We start from the raw sequence: 17,407 nt of genomic DNA on the forward strand, positions 1-17,407 counted from the left end.
AAAAGTGCAACTTTTGCATTGACAGTTTTAAAAACACTACTTATCTATGAGGAGCATTCTCCTCATGAAGCGTCTCTTTTCCATTGCAATGGGCCAGCATTTATGTATATGGCTAATTTAGAATCCCAATGCCTAGAGAACTATAATGAAAGTAAAGTTGTAAATGTTATCTTTATAGCAACAGTTTGCTACACACAGGTCCCTAGAGACTTTCTTGGAACCTTTGTTTCCTTCACAAATTCAAATATCTGAGTCAAAGTCTGTAAGCTCACCCAAGAGGGATTTGAATAGCACACATTTGAATGCACATTGGCCTTTTTCTTCACTCTCATATTGGCTGTGTTTTAACCTTCTTCTTTTTGATCCTGCTGAACCCTTCGCTGTTATCCCGCCAGACAATTAATAATAGAGGACGCAGCTCAATATACTGGCACGCACTGTGACCTTTGTAACAGTGCGTGCTAATATCTACTTTAGTAAGAGCATTACCGCCCTCTTTTACCCTCTTTTAAGGATGTTGTGGGTAATACCAAAAAGAACTGTAATATTGCAAATCCACAAAACTATGTGATTAGGATTGTTTTGCAAAGCTAAATTCTGAGGGTATTATTTCGACTTAATAACCTTTAATGGTAATTGCTCTCATCTATTATTAAGAGTGATTAGCATGGTGATCCCAGACCACCTTAGGGAGTTACCAGTATAATGTTAATCTAGGACAAAGGTTGGCAATAGCCCAAACCTAGACAGAAACTGCACCTAGAGAGCAAACAAATATGCTACGGTGATTCCAGTAATAATTTTTTATTGCTGGAGCTAAATTCTCGGCAATTAAATCAGTGTCACACAGGGTTACAGTAATTGAATCACTGAGAAGATGAGTGGTAGGAATGATCCTGAGTGCAACACTATGAAAACATTCTCAGAAACAGAGTGTAAAAAATGTACACATTATCCATATGTAAATCATACTGTCTTTCCCCTCTCTGCCTTTTTACTCTCCCTTCCAGTGTAGGCATTTTGGAAAAATATATAAACTATGTAGAATTTGTGAAAGGTTGTCTTTAAAACATTTAGGTTTACAGTCATGTGAAAATGATTGATTTACAGGGCTCTATGCTGTCCTGTAAAAACATGCTGAGAATCAAACATCTTGGTTAACTGATCATCAACAATTGTAATCATCTCTATAAAAGCAAAGGTTTTGGTAGTTCGCTCCTTTGGACGGTTCGGTGTGTGTTAACACAATGACACAATCTTCCCAGGAGCGGATGTCTCAGCAAATACATGCCAGGAGAAATCCTCTTCCCTCGGTAAAAAACATGGCAGCATGGCTTAGGTTTTCCAAATTGCGCCTGAGCTAACCACAAAGCCTCTGAACAAAGTGCCGTGGACAGATGTGACCAAAGTAAGGATATTTGGTTATAATGCACAGCACAAACGGCGTATACCAACTGTCAAGCGGTGGTGGAGCGGGTGATGATTTGGGTTTGTTTTACAGCCAGACGAACAAGGCACCTTGCAGTCATTGAGTCTGCCATGAACTCATCTGGTAGACTCTAATGTGAGACCACTTGTCCGACAGTTAAAGCTTGGCCAAAACTGGGTCATGCCACAAGACGATGACCCAAACACAGCAGGAAATTGATAACAGAATGACTGAAAAACAAAACAATCAAGGTATTGCATTGACCTCAGTCAAAGTCCAGGCCTCAACCTGCCTTAAATGCTGCAGTGGGACCTTAAAAGACTTGTGAAAAAAAAAACAGTGTCCACAAACTTTAATAAACTGAAGCAGTATTGTAAAGAAGAGTGGGACAGAATGTCTTCACAATGACGTGAGAGACTGGCAGAGTCATACAGAGGCTGCATTTCAGTTTTTTGGGTGCACACTTGCACATTGCCAATGGTATGCTAAGACCAGACAGTCTACAGCTAACCATGTTAGAGTCGTGTCAAATGCATGGATTCTGAGCCACTCCATGCTCACTGCATGCTCACATGGTCATTGTCAAAAGGTATGTACACCCAAAAATAAAGCCTTTCCTATTATTTGTCTTGGATTGTGATCAGGATCACAATTTCCAAATAAACTAGTGATTGAGACTGTAAACTTATCAGGAAATTGCTTTCCCGTAGACAACTGGACTTAATTTTTACCTCCTGGTGGCTGTTAGAAGCAAGGCTATGCTTTCACTGAATGTTACGCCTATTTGTTGAAAGGACAATATTCCCTGTGGAACCACAAAGGAGCAATTATTACTGATTGATAATTAATTATTTTAATTATTTGATGAGTTTTCTGGAAAAGTCCTATCTCCACACACACACACACACACACACACACACACACACACACACACACACACACACACACACAGAACAACAACCAAACAGTTGTCTGTATTGAGAATTTCATTCTTCAGACTTGACAAAATATTGACTGCTCTGCTCTCAGTTGCCTTGAACTGTGCAGTCACACATTCACACTCAGTCTATCCCCATATTCACACACATGTATTCACTGTACATAATTTTCCATGTGTTTTTGCCCTCTGGTCACTGGGTGGCAGCATAACCTCACCCGGCACATAGTTGTTTACTTTTTAACAATAGATTACATATTAATAGCATCAGAGGAGATGCAATTGCAGAGTTTATTTTAAAGGAGAGACGCAGACAAAGCACAAATTTCTCATGTCAAAATCTGTTTACTGGTCGTGGAGTAAAGATGCTAGAAAGTGAAAACAGCTGTTTAATTCAGTGACTCTACAGCTTTACATTTAGGAAAATCCCCACAGTCATGTCGCTTGAGTAAACGTCTTTTAAATTAATGGGGTTTTTTTTGTTTGTTACTTTGTTTTTAATTTACATTGTACATGTCATTGTTTTGTTTTTTCCTTTTCGTTAAGTTAACAGACACCACAATGTAGCCTCTTGTGTGTATTTCATTGATGTTTAATATTTATGAAACAATAAATGATTCAAATGAAAATAGGCTAAAATTTTTCAAACTTCATAAAAGGCCGGCGAGGGTCAAAAGCACACCGGTTTGTTGATATTGATTTTATTTATTTATATCAACCTGCATTGTCCCATTTGTGTGATGATATGATATCAAATGTAAATGAATGCAGTAACACAACAAACTCAGTCTGGCTATTAGGAAAAAATATTTTAACACTAAACCTTTGATTTTAGATAATCTGAAAAATATGGTTGAAAAATATGCTTAAAAATAGGTATATTATCTTCACACGCTGGCTAGAGAAGTTCAATTGATCGATGCCCAGTAGATGGCAGTGTTGGCTAGATGTTTCCCATGCCTTCCAAATTTGGATTCTAGTGCTCACTTGGTTATACTGTGAAATAGAAATGAGTCGCTTGGCTGGTTGAACACAAAGCAGAAGCTGAATTAATTCATGGCAAAGTGCCTCAAATTGATTTTAGGTATAAGAAGTGATGAACTGAGGTTTTTAAGCTGTCCGCTCCTGTTTCCGCTTGCACACAAAAATCCAGAAAAGCAGTGTGCTATGAAGCAATGCTGTCAGTGATGTGCCGTGAGTCTCTGATGATAGGAATAATGTTTAACTAATGAGGACTGTCTGTCTCCTGCCCTTCAGATGCCCCTACCCCCTGGCAAGTCGTGGTTGCCTGGTATTCAAGGAAACTTATGAGCCATAACTGTACATCATTTAAATTGTGGTGGACATCCCCAATAAGAGACAAAAATGTCTCTTTTAGTTGTCTTTGACTTCTCCTTTAACCATAACATGTGTTCGAATTTGCAATTAAACGGTAGTGAGAAAGAAATATTAATCAAACAAGGGGGTGAATGAAAGCAGCTGGCTAGTGCAAACATCCACAAATATACATATATGCAGCTCACACACATCAAATGAGGAGTTGAGGTCTGGCCCTGGGGCATGAACATGGATTAATGTGGCCAGCATGATTATTTAATTTATAACTGTCCTGGACCTTTTCAGATAAGACCATTTTTCAGGTTGCCATCCATTAGCACCTTAAGACTGCATCTATTAGCCTGCCAAGCACTCAGAGCTCCATTTAAAGGGCCAGAACCCTGCCTGTTTAGCTTGCACTGTAAAGCGCTATGAGTCGAGCTTTCCTTGTGGCAAATTTAGACATGTCACATCCCAAAATACTAAAGTGCAAAATGTTTCAAATTATCTGAAAAACTACACTTTGGATGTTAAGACAGGATATAACTTTAAAGTTAAATGTCACGAGGAAGGTTCTTTCACCAATTCATCTGAATCAGCTGGTGATCGTCAAATCTATCACTGGTAATTTCCTTTACAGTGTAGTCGTTGAAGTGGCTGAGAGTTCATAAAATCATAACCGTATAACTTGTAGCCCCACTTTTTATGTCCTATATACAAGCAGTCAAAAATGTCCTCTCTTTTTTCTCCCGCGCTCCCTTTGGACCCTCCTCCGGCCTTCTGTAAAACCAGCAGAGGAAAATGGTCCACATGCAGTAAAAGTAAAATGTAAAATGGCTGCCTTGGCTGGGATTCTCCTTTCTCAGCAGCTTGGTACTCACTGACCCCATTAATCCATTCATTCATCTACAGGAAGATCCTTCCAAAGGCCGTTACGGCTCACCCTACTGCGTTTGCCCAGCCCAAACCAGCCCTGTCATGGGCTTCTCACTCACACTGCTGCCCGCTGTAAGAGGTTCTGGTCCTAGATCAGTGTAATTGGGACTGCCTTTTAAATTTAATACGAACAGCCATATAAATGAGACTTGAATTTAAAGCCTTTTACTACTTAGCTGTAACTCCGCACTTGTTTTGAAAGCTGTCATTTTCTTTTATGGTGACACCTCCCCATCCCCCAAACACACGCACCCAATCTCCTACCCCTTACCGCAAATCTCAAAGTAGAAGCCTAAAGACAGAGAAGCAGCCTATAGCTTTAAGAATAGGTGGTAAAATGAAAACTTGAGCTTACTTTACTGTCAGCGTGTACCATCATTGGCAAAGATGGCTCATCTTTCAGCCAGAGCAGCCTGTAAATAGGTAAACAATAAATGAAGTTTCTGATTAATTAAACTGTTGGACTTTGTTCAGCTGTGCGCAGACTTGGCTCTCGCTGCGACGCAGGCTGGGTGCGCTTTAAGGGACAGGAGTGGGCTCGTGTTAATGTTATCCTTGGCTCACTGGCTTTGACATCAGGTCGAATATGAGGCCACAGCTGCTGCCATTCTGACAATTCAATGTGTCTTTCATAGAACGTGAGTGATCGTGTGAATTAGAAAGGCAGGTATGCGTGTCTGTCTGTAAAAACATGCCTGTGTGTGTGAATCAGTCTAGGTGGATGTGAGCTTGCATGCGTAGTGAATGCTGTTCATTTTGCTTGTGTGCATTTTTTGTTTATGCCTGCATATGCATGCTCATGCATACGCTGTAATTTATGTGCAAACACATATGTTTCAGCGTCCCCACATGCTGGTCGGTTCACTCGCACGTTTATAAACAAGCTCTGCCTTTCACAAGACCCAGACATACATTGTACTTGTCATTTTCCCTCATTTATTTTTTTTTACTGCATTCTCGCATGCATAGACTGTAAAAGAGAGGGTTTTATACAAGAGTGAATGCCATGACTTGGTGATACCATGCGCTATACCCCTCCTGTGCTGATTTGAAAGCTTTAGTTAGTCCTACGTTAAGCAGGTCAGAGGAGCCCGTTTGTTTAGATTCCCAGCATACACCAGTGTGCATACAAATTACAGGTGTAGATTTAAAAAAATGCTGCAATGGCTAGTCATGGTGACATGTGACGTGAGTATTGGCCCTAGTAGCCAGTCAAACTGGCTAAAATATAGCAGTTTAGGTCAGCAGTGGGAATAGATGTGACAACGTGGGAGGAGAGAGGTTGATAAAGAAAGGAGAGAGAGCCCTTATTATGTAGCGTGAACTCAGCCAAGCTGTATATCCAACGTCTGTCTCCGTAAGCCCTGAGCACTTGCTATGTGTTCATCTGCACACAGCGATGCCATTTGTCCCTAGCAGACACACACGCAAACACACACGTTCCCCCTCAAACAGACTTCCGTAGCTTGTCTGACAAATTGAGCACATTTGTTCACTGGAGAAATTTTCATTGAGCAACTGGGTCTTCTCTGTGTCTCCTGTTGTTTCTCATTCAGAGGTTTCCTCCCCTCTTTCTCAGTCTGCGGGTAGATTGTTTACAGCAGGAAGTGCCTGGCATCCTCTCACTTGGCATTGGGAGACAGCGACTTGGCTGCTGCTGGTAACCCAACATCATTCACAGCCCCAAAGCCTGCTTCAGTGTAATTCATGTGCTTTTGGGAGACATCTTTACCGGAATAGAGAGCATTTTTGTTGATTATTCCGTCTGTTTTTGATTACATCCTGGCCTTCCTCTGACAGCTACTGGACAATTTAGCTATCATTCCTAGATGGGTTAATGGCTGAAGGCTTATGTTGTGGTTCAAAACAGTAGGTTGGCACAGATTTTCACTTGTTACAGCGATGCGGTTAGTGTGTGAAAGTGTTAGTTTGTGTGGCAGTACACATGTGTATCTAGCTAAGCTAGCAACATGGCTTAAGAATGGGAATGTCAGCTAGTCAGTCCACTGATTTCCTCCAAATTTTCCAACGTTTTGTAAAGACATTAAGTCTGTTGATCCCTGGACTTAAGGGGCATTTGGCTTTAACTTTAAATTTGCTTTTTGACAATTTCACTAACAAAGACTTCTAGCAGTGAATCTGCTGAAATCCAGCTTGGGGAGGGACCAAGAAAACATTCTACTTCGTGATATGAGGTCTCTACTACAAAGAAGGCTTTGAACTTATCCAGGTTAACCCTCAGTTTTCTGTGCTATGAAGGTGCTTCACTTCTTACCCAAGTGTATCAACATGATGACTTCTGCTGGAATCCTAACCTGCTTCAGATTAGAGATCAACAGGGATGAAATGACCGCCTGCTGACCAATCAATTCTCCAGAAAATAGTGTAACTATTGCTGGAAGAGCCTTCAGGCATCTGTGCGCAGTTTGTTGGAGGGTTTGAAGGATAAAAAGAATAAAAACTATAACGTTCTGAGTCAAACTTAAGCATTAATGTTGCTATTCGCCCAGATGTGTTAATGGAATACTTTAATTCATCTGATTCTCATGTGTCTTAATGATAGAACTGTGATATTAATGAGTCTTACACTTACACTGTTGGCTTTTTTGCTGGTTTTCCTTCACACTATTAAATAAGCAATACCTACTACATTTACTGTATAAATATAGTAGCTTTTTTCCAGTCTTACTGACACAAAAGCTTTAAAGCACACACATATTCATGCTGACTTTCAACAGCAGAACTACTGTACAGAGTTTTTCCTCTCTCAGGGCTGATTTATTTAAATGTGTGTAACCTTTTTCAAAATTTTCTGATATTCCGTCTTTTATCTTCCTTTGTAAAATCAAACCCTCTGCTGCCAGTAGACTTATCTAAGTGTGTGATTGGTCATTGCCACAAATGCTGTGCAGAGGAAACCCCGAGTTAACTTGCAGAGTTGATAGCTCCATGTGATTGCTTAACCTGATTGTGGATGTTAGGATGAGTGAATCCAGGTAATGAAAAGATGGTATGCTGAACTTGCTTTGTGGTACAAGGTCATGGTCTGTCCCTCTCGGATACAAAACATGATGTAAAGTATTTTGGCTCAGATTGTGAGAGCAGTGTGGCACAAAAGCAAAATTTCCCTTCATGTTTCTTCTTTTTTTAATTTTGTAAAAAAAAACAAACCCCAGCATAATTGATGTGCAGAAATTCTACTTCAGTATATTGCACAATCAATTAACCTGGCAGTACAGATCACATGTTTCACGTGGTGTCCAAAGAGTCGCAGTGATGCTCAGTACTATATGTTAGCAGTTTTTATATTAACAAATATTTGCTCAAACATCAGTAAATTATTTGCCAATAGATATAATACAATTTAAATTTTTTTTTTATTTAAATTGACAAACTTCTTTTTGCACTTGTGATGTCATTACTTTAAAATATGAGAAGGTGTGTGGACAGTTAAGTCTCCCCTGTGAGGCAGTCATAAGTCTTACTTGCCAACGACATAGCTATTGATTGTGCCGCTTGTGACATTTGCATTTTAAGTTCATTCTCAGAGAACTAAAAAGCATTACTTCAGGCTCTTGGCTATAAGTCACCAGATGTTTAATCCATCTCATGACTGTTTGACAAGCCCAGTCCCTGTTGTTTATCCAGCTGTGATATTAAACACTATAAAAGAGAGGATATTGGTGTCTTGGAGGTGTAAACAGAATTTGTGCCGTTTGACCCTTGAGATGGATGTGCATGCTCTGAATAGCACGAGCTTCTGCGTAAGTCCTTTAGCTGCTCTCTGTCGGAGCTGTGTGTGCTGGGTAAGCTTGAATTTCCTCAAGTGTGGACCACCTATAAGCAAGCACCACCATCGTATCTGTTTTGTTTTGTTTTTTCTGTGCATTTATATGTTCATAAACCATTTAGCGCGCCCAAACTGGTAGCACAAGTTTAATTCATGTGTTGTTTTAACTTTTCAGAAGGAATAAGCTACTAACAGTGAGAGGTTAGCAGTCTCTTATTAGGGAGCTTTTAGACGGTGTAATTATATTCCTAAAGCGTTTTCTGCTAGTGCATTCTTATGTCAGTGCAAGAGTGTACATGCAACTTTCCCAGGGGGGGCTACCTGATCCAACTACATTATCCACCGCACATCAAAGGGTTAAGAGCTGTCTGCCTCTATAGTCATTAAGCCCTCTCTTAGCCACAGTAAATCAACGCTGTGCCAGCAACAGCTGCGCTGATCACCTATTAAAACTTCCATAATGTGCGGTGTGTACAGAGTGGGGCCTGTAAGCTGACACTGGCCAACAGACCCAAGATAAAGGCCATATTGAACCTCTGATCTGCTTCGCATCTCGATGGCAAACGAAGGAAAGCTGGGTGGGGATGACAGAAAAAGCTTTGTTATTAAAGCTCCAGTTGGCAGAAAAATAAAGGGCGTAGCCTGAAAAGAGACTGACAGACCTCCACCTGGATTCAGATCCCACTTTTACAAGTTACAGTGCTCCGCTTAACCGATTGTGCCACTGCAGCTTACTTCCTAGGAGGATTTTTTTGCTCATTATTCAATACACCTGATATGCTCTTAAAGGATCATGTGATTGGCCAAAGTCTCCCAACAGGGGTTTGGATTCTCTAAGGTCTGAAAGCAGAGCCCAGAGGAGGTACAGGAGTCTAGCTCCCTCTCAACTAAATTGAAATATGCTGAAAGGTTTTTGTGGCATTTTTGTCCAGTGCTTTATGACCTCTTAGAGCCTGTAACTATACAGGAGAAGAAATGGATATGTCATATATTATAAATGGATTTATATCTTAAGGCACCAGAATATAAGATGATAAAGGACTTTGAACCCTATATCCAAAGCTGTAGATTTCACAGGCCAGAAAAAATAGTGCTTTGTTTGTTTGTTTTTATGTAGTGGCACTGGAGGAAATCTTTATATTTGATTTTTCAATTAAGAATCCTACATTAAAAAATGTTATGAAGTAAAAATATGCAAACTTTAGGTAAGGTTTCTTTGCGTTTCCTTGGTTCAACGCAGACGGTGATCTTCAAAGAATACTCTCAAATGACTGCCTAGGTATGGAGCATATGACGCATGCTAGCTTTAGCTGGTACAGTTTGCTCTGGATCTTTTAATCTTTTAAATAGAGCGACTCAGATGCTCTGACCTCTGGTAGCAAGTGGCGCTTCTTCTTCTATGGTTGTTTATTAGTAGTTGGCAAACCCTAACCCTTGTCGTTGCGTTACCGCCTCCTTCTTCCTTCTTTAAGTATTTGCATTCTACCAGTGAGTGGTTTATTACACAAAAAAGAAAAATCTGTGTTTCACACCAATAACTTCATCCACATTTTTATGACTTAATGACTACTAAAATGTTGTAATCGCACCGTCATGCTTAACAGTTGGTCTGAGGCGTTTGTGCTGTGTTTAGTTTTCGCCAAACATGGTATTGTGCACTGTGGCCAATCATCTCCTCTTCGGTCTTTGTTCTCCGTCATGTAGCACTTAGCATGCTAACTTAGGCCTAACTGAGGTTACGTCCACACATACATGGGTATTTTTGTAAATGGAGATTTTCCATTTTTGTTTAAAGAAAAATCCCGTCCACATGTAACCGCAAAAATGAAGTAAAACGCTGTCAAGAACATGCCAAAGTAACAGGTGGCGATATAATCCTAACCGTGTAGAAATGTCGGCCAATCAGAAGTCTAGAAGCCTGGGAGGGAAAGAGTAAACAAAATAACTGCGTGTGTATATGTAAGACTGCAGAGAGCAAGATTAACAGCAACAGTATTTTGTCTATATGTGCCATTGTAGAAATTCATCTCATGTAAACAATAATGCGTGAGGTCAAAAAAGGCGCACACCTTTGATGTTTTTGAACATCTCCACCTTGGCAGGAGTTTTTAAAAATCTCACTACTCAAAACTGAGTTTACGTGTGGACGAAAGGCCCAAACGCATAGAAAAAGCTGCGTTTTCAAAAATACCCATGTACGTGTGGATGTAACCTGAGTCTGAAATCAAGCTGATGGTTTTTGCTTTACTTGTTTGATTTTTGCAGTTTCTCTGAGCAATGCTTGGTTTGACATTCGGACGAATTTGCTGGGACGTCCATTCCTGGGAAAATTGGCAGCTGTCTTCAGTGTTTTCCACTTGCGAATAATCTTTCTTACTATAGAATGATGGACTTAAAACTGTTTGGAAATGGCCTCATAACCCTTCGCAGCTTGATAGGCAGCAAGAATTGCTTCTTTTACATCATTGCTCTGGGTTTCCTTGTTGACAGCGCGTTAACACACATGATTGCTCCAAGCCAGCGACTGCCAAAACTTCTACTTTTATAGTCGTGCTTATTCGTTGAGTTCATCATAAAGTTTTAATTAATAAATCACTTAGACCTGAAAAGTTCAAATCAATATAAATAAGTAAATATTTCCCTCTTAGATGGTGTAGAACAGAAGTAGAAAGTGACATGGAGAAAAGACTCAGTGCAAGTACCTCACAAGTGCACATAGTTACATTTCACCACTGTTTATATGATCAGAGCTACCCACACCCATATATAATGGCTCTTACAAAACACACACACACACAAACAAAGAAAAAAAGCAAGTTTGCTTCTAATGATCAATGCAAAATACATAAAGAAATTAATCTCAACATTGAAGCAAACTCACAGCTGTTCTCCGCAGTTATCAAAACCAGCCCCACGTGCAGAAGACTTGAAGATAGGCTAGCTTTTTTTTGTCACTGATTTTAATGAGGAAATTGTGTGGAAATACTGTCAGTCTGTACAGAAGCACACACTCAGGAGGGCTGTCTCCATGGAGACACAAACAGGGCATGAGACTACCCTCAGGTGAATTCTCTGTGTGGCTCCGCCAGCTGAATTGGTCCATTTAGGTTTCATTTTCTTTCTTGTCCACATCTTTCTTTTTCTCCCTTTCTTTCACCTTCACTCCCACCGTTCAGCCGCGGACCCTAACCCGACTTCACTGCCGTCTTCTTTCATTCACCCACTTTCTGTGTCTCTCCCACTGACATGCAGCGTGGCTAAAATTCAAGAAAAAAGATAAAATTGAGTCTTTATACATAACAACTGTCTCAGGTCATTCAGGTGATAGATGCTGATTTGCCCCTGCTAAGGTTGCAGAGATGTTTGTCAGCTGATCTCATATTGCGGTCCATGCATGCTGTGTTCTTCTCTCTTTTCTTTCTGACAGAATTTCTTTTCACCCTTTTTTTTGTTCTTACCTCTCTTTGACACATTTTCTTTTCCTGATTTTCATTCCTCACTCACGCATGTGCATACTGATTGTTTTTGCTCTTCATTAAACAGACCATATATGGCTTATGTCTCTGTTTCCTCCATCGCAAGGTACATTTAGTGCTTAGGGTTTGTTTCGAATTTAGCACATCAACCCCGCTGGATTTGTTTGAAGAAAACGAGAGATGTCTCCAAAATGTCTGATCAAAGCCTGGCTTAGTTGCCCAGGGGCTTCAACTCATGTTGAGAAGATGTCCAAGTGCCAGTCATGGAGCTTATGAGTGCGTAGTATCTAAGCAGATTGTATATTTTTAAAGTGCTAGATATAAACGAGGAGGAGAGAGGAGCAGAGCCATCCAGTGAAGGACATGGATGTGTTTAAGGGCTCTGGCAATCGGCACTGGAGGCCTGGCAGCTGGGCAGAATTCTTTTATATCCTGCTATGACAGGCATTTTTATACATACACATAGGCATGCATGCAAGGCTCTCTTTCTCTTTAATATGCTCACTCACCACTTGTGCTATTATACACACTGATATCCCTTTTCATCGTAGTAGAGGCTATTATCGAGCTGGACTAGGTGGGAGAAAAGGGGAGTGTGTGTTCAGCAGCTTAAACTGATGCACCCATGTGTCATCGTCACCCTGAGAAATCTGTGGTGAATGTGGAGGAGGGTAACAGTTGCCGTGACCCCCTGCATCCCAGTATAGGGGAGGTTTTCCTTTCTGTTTTGCCTTCTTTCCTATTTCGTCTCCATTTTTTTTTGTACCCCCAGAAAATATAAACGCAACATGAGAAGATGAGATCAACACACCCACTGCCTTACTGTACATGTGATGGTATATACTAGACTTGCTAGACTAGGTAAGCTCGTATTCCCCTGGACAGATGCTATTGTATTGTGATGAATGGAGTGTCTCCTGTCGCTGCAGCCACGGGGCACTGCAGTGGTCCACTGGGATCCTGTGGGTGCTTGGTGGCCTTTCTCCTAGGTTTCCTGTCTCCTGATTCAGCACCAGCTGTGCACATCAGCAGGAAAACGAACATGCGAAGGGTAAAAATAATTCACTTGAGATTCCTGTTATAATGACCCTAAGGCAGTCAGATAGACAATGGTCTTCCTTTTTACCTGATAGCAAGCCAGGCAAAGTGTACAGAGGGAAGGATTGTTGTCCACTATATGGGAGAATGGTCACTATAGATAATGTGGATCATGTAGGAATATGCTATATTTAGGTTATCTGAAGAAAATGTGCCAAAATTATGAAAATGCAGAGGAGTTATCTTATTGTAATGTCACGCTAATAAAACCCCCTGTTTCACTTTGGAGGTGCCTGTGCCAGTTTATTCTAGATCATCTGGATATGATTTCTGCTTGTTTGAACCACCACAGAACTGCATCCATACGGAGACACTTAATCAAGAGCTGAACTTGGCAAATTTTGTCTTGCGGTTTGAAGACAATCTCTGACAGTTGCCCCGCCTGACTCTATGCCCAGAAGCCACTCTGGCATTGAGGGAGACTGAGCTTTATGGCAACAATGGCGGGCGTGCCAGCGGAGCCAGGCAGTCATCGTGGTAGCGACCAGGGTGGGCTGTCAAAGAGAGCTGTGTGGCAGCACTGTGCGGTTGAAGCGCCTGCTCTCTCCATAATGGAACAGCTGTTTGGAGCGCGGTGCGCCAGGGCGCTGGAGCACAGAGTAAATAGAGGAGAAGAGCAAAGTAAACAGAGGAGGGATGGTGGGAGCTGCTTCTCTGCTACCGTGAAAGAGGGTAAACACCCAAGAGAACTAGATGGAGGGGTTGTCATCACAGGAATGCACAAACACCACTACACAAGAAGGTGTGGAAAGAGAGGAGTATTGTGTACGTGTATTGTGAAAGAAGTAAACCATAATGCTCTATTGTGGCCTCAGGTCCCATACCATTTCTGACCTGTATGTTTTCATTTTGATGGAAAGGATTAATTATAAGAGTTTAAGGCAAGACATACATTCACCAACCACTTATTTAGGTACACCGTGACCATTTGCCTTAAAACTGCTTTGTTTCTTCATGGCACAGATTCAGCGACGTGCTGGAAACATTCCTGGTTCATATTGACATGATAGCATCACACAGTTGCTGCAGATTTGTCGGCTGCACAACTGTGATATGAATCTCCTGTTCCACCGCATTCCAAAGGTGCTCTTTTGGATTGAGCTCTGATGACTGTGAAAGGTAGGTAGGTGTGGTCTTCTGCTGTTGTAGCTCATCTGCTTCAAGGTTTGATGTATCTGTGTTCAGAGATGCTCTTCTACATACCTTGGTTGTAACAAGTGGTTATTTGACTTACCGTTACCTTTCTAACATCTCAAAGTAATTTGTTCATTCACTCCAAACCTCTGGCATTTTCACCCAGACAACTGCTGCTCACTGGATATTTTCTCAATTTAGGACCATTCTTTGTAAATCCAAAAGAGGGTTGCGTGGGAAAATCCCAGCAGATCAGCAGTTTCGGAAATACTTGGACCGGCCTATCTGGCACCAACAACCATGTCATCTTCAAAGTCATTTAAATCACCTTTCACCCCCGTTCTGAGGCTTGGTTTGAACTTCAGCAGGTCATCTTGACCATGTCTGCATACCTAAATGCATTCAGTTGCTGGTCTGTGATCTTCCCAAATCTGAACTCTAAACACTAACAACCTGTGGGCTGAATATGCAGCTCATTAAATGTATAGCTCTTTTCCCTCTTAAGGTGGTCAAAGGCCTTCCTTTGTTATTTATGGGATATAGAGCTTTTCCAGCTGTCCTGCATTTGCAAGTAGGATAGCACAAGAAGGCGCCTGGCCCCTTTTTTCATGACAGGCTGTAATTTTTCCTGCTATTGTTAGGTCAGCAGAGCACTGCGGACAGTGAGAGAACAACTGCGGCTCTTGGCGCAGTATTGTTTCATAATGTGACAAAAGGGACACTCTAAGGCAATCTATACATGTGAGAGAGCTGATTCTGGTGCGGAGGTTGACTTAGGGGTGACAAGTGACCACTGTTGTAGTTCCTGTGACTATGCAGGGGAGCTCAGCCGAAAGCAGAATTACTGACATATTTTTTTACATCTTTTTTTCATAGCTCGGTCATGTGCAAAAAAACAGAGTCAGAAAAAGATTTGGTATTTTAGATTCAGACACACATTTAAAATCCGCAACAATTGCTGCCACGCTGGGTTACTGCACTATGATTGAGCAGTTTGAAACACATGATGGTGTTTCGTACCATGTAGTTAAGCATTTGCTTTTTTTTCTTAACCCCGTGAGACAGCCATCATATACTTATACAAATCCCCCTTTTCCTGAGATTTGTTCTCTTTTCATTACCATCGTTCACTTCGTTATGAACACGCAAACGTATGCTGCAGAAGAAAAGAAAAGGAAGAGAGAGATGAATGTGAGATAAAACACAGCCCAAATCAGAAACGAAAAGAGGGGGAGACCCTGGGAATGAGTCAAGCAGTTATTTTGTCTCTACCATGTAAACATGTTGGTAATATTACAGCAGAGTTTGTACACAACATATTTGGTGAGGAGACACAGTAATCCCATGTAATACTGTGAAAAGCTCTTTTAGCATAGCTGATACAGAATCTTTACAAGCCACTAATAATGAGCAACAGAGAAATGGATTAGGGGCGGCGAGGCTGGAACTGAGCCACAGGAGGCAATACACAGCACAGCTAGTGAGTTTACTGCATGTTGGCATACAGACAGGTGACAAAATAAAGGAAAAACTCTGAACTCTTGACCCTTCCAGGAGGAGCCCCTGGATCTCCTCCAGGATACCTACTTGCATTTTGCATGGTTGCATGACCTGGATTGAGTTCATTTGCCCCTTTTTTAGATGAAAGGAAATCAATACAAAGGTGTTCTTTGTGATCACCTTTATCCCATGATGAAATATTTTTCTGCTCGTGGGAGGGAGTCTTTTCAAGGATGACAAATTCCCCACGTGTAGGGACAGAGAGGTCACTGAGTGGTTTGATGGATTTTGAAATTATATGAATCACGTTCTTTGGCCTTCACATGCAATTACTGAACAACAACTGAGGGGAAAGCTTTAGAAGAAATGGGGTTCTTCCCTCCTTTAGACTTTTATAAAAGACTTTTATAATCAATGCTAAGGTGCTCTGAAGGTGTTGTGATAGCACATAGTGACGTAGTCGCTTATTTGGAAACTTTTTACTGTTCTTTTCTTTAGTTTGTCACTCGTCTGTATATGCTAATATCTTTATTCCAGCATATCCCTTTGAAGAACTATGGGCATTTGCTAAAAGCATTCAGATCCCCACTGATATTTAAACTTTATCTGCTAACATATTAACAGTTTCTTTGCGATTAGACACCAAAACACTCATTTTATTGAGCATTTACATTTTTATATATCCGGCACCCTGCAACATGAGTCATTTGATATCAAATATGTTTTTTATTTCTCACACTGTGGCTGGACTTTTGCTTCTCACCATTGACGAATGTAATTTATGGTAATTCCCCAGTACAATATGGTCGAGGTTTTTCCACGATGGCTTTAGCTGCTCCATAACCGATTTGCTCTAGAAGAATGATCAGGGTGTCGTTTAAAAATAAGCAGTTAGAGCCCGAGTGATCTGTTTGCCCTGCTCTCTTCTCCCAGCACCTCGTTAAGACCCGAGACCTCACCTCAACCCTTCTCTCGCATGCGCGCACAGAAAACCAGGCTGTCTGTCCCCTGTTCAACCTCGTCACAGTCAGAGGCCAGACAGGGTCAAGCAGAAGGCGAGACATTTATGAGGTGTAGATATTTGTGCAGGAAAGCATTCCTCCTGTTGACACTGAGCAACATGGTCTGGATGCTCACCAAGCTGAACCAGACAGGCACTGAAATGTAAAGCAGGCAGACCAGTCTGAGTGAGATCTCACACTTAGGTTGGGGTGCAGCTGAAGAGTTGAGGCAGTCTTTGAGGAATGTACCAAAGTGTTTTAGTGGTATTTATCTTCCTCATAGAAACAAGTTGTTTAGTTGGCTTAATTCAGAGAGTATAATTTGTCAAAAGTATTTTAATTAAACCCCAAATTATCCTATTAGATCGCTAATGAGTCTTATGTGTACTAAGAAGTAATGAAGCAAAACTATCTCGAAACATAATAATGACCTTAACATGTGCGCACACCCACTCTTAACCCTCTGCTTCAGTTGAGTCCTGCTGACGCAGGAAAGGCAACGGCTTGGACACGGGGCAGTGGCCATAGTCAACACAAAAGGTTGTGGTGGTAAATAGAACTGTTTGTGTTCACTGGGACGCTGTTGGAGATGACTGATGTACCCATTAGTCCCTGCCCGGGCATTAGGGGGCGGGGTTGCGGCGCCCAGGCTCCATGCAGGACAAAAAGACCCCTGGGCCTGCAGAGAAAGGTCACTAACCCATATTGTGTCTCCTTCAGGCCTCGTCAGTAGTTGTTTCCCGGGTTTCAGGTTACAGAAATTGGCTTTGTCAAAGCCGCTATGCATAT

This window comes from Copadichromis virginalis, linkage group LG4 (assembly GCF_057382275.1).
Source record: "Copadichromis virginalis isolate Kocher_CV1m ecotype Utaka linkage group LG4, C_Virginalis_male_GT1.1, whole genome shotgun sequence".
In the NCBI taxonomy this organism is placed as follows: domain Eukaryota; kingdom Metazoa; phylum Chordata; class Actinopteri; order Cichliformes; family Cichlidae; genus Copadichromis; species Copadichromis virginalis.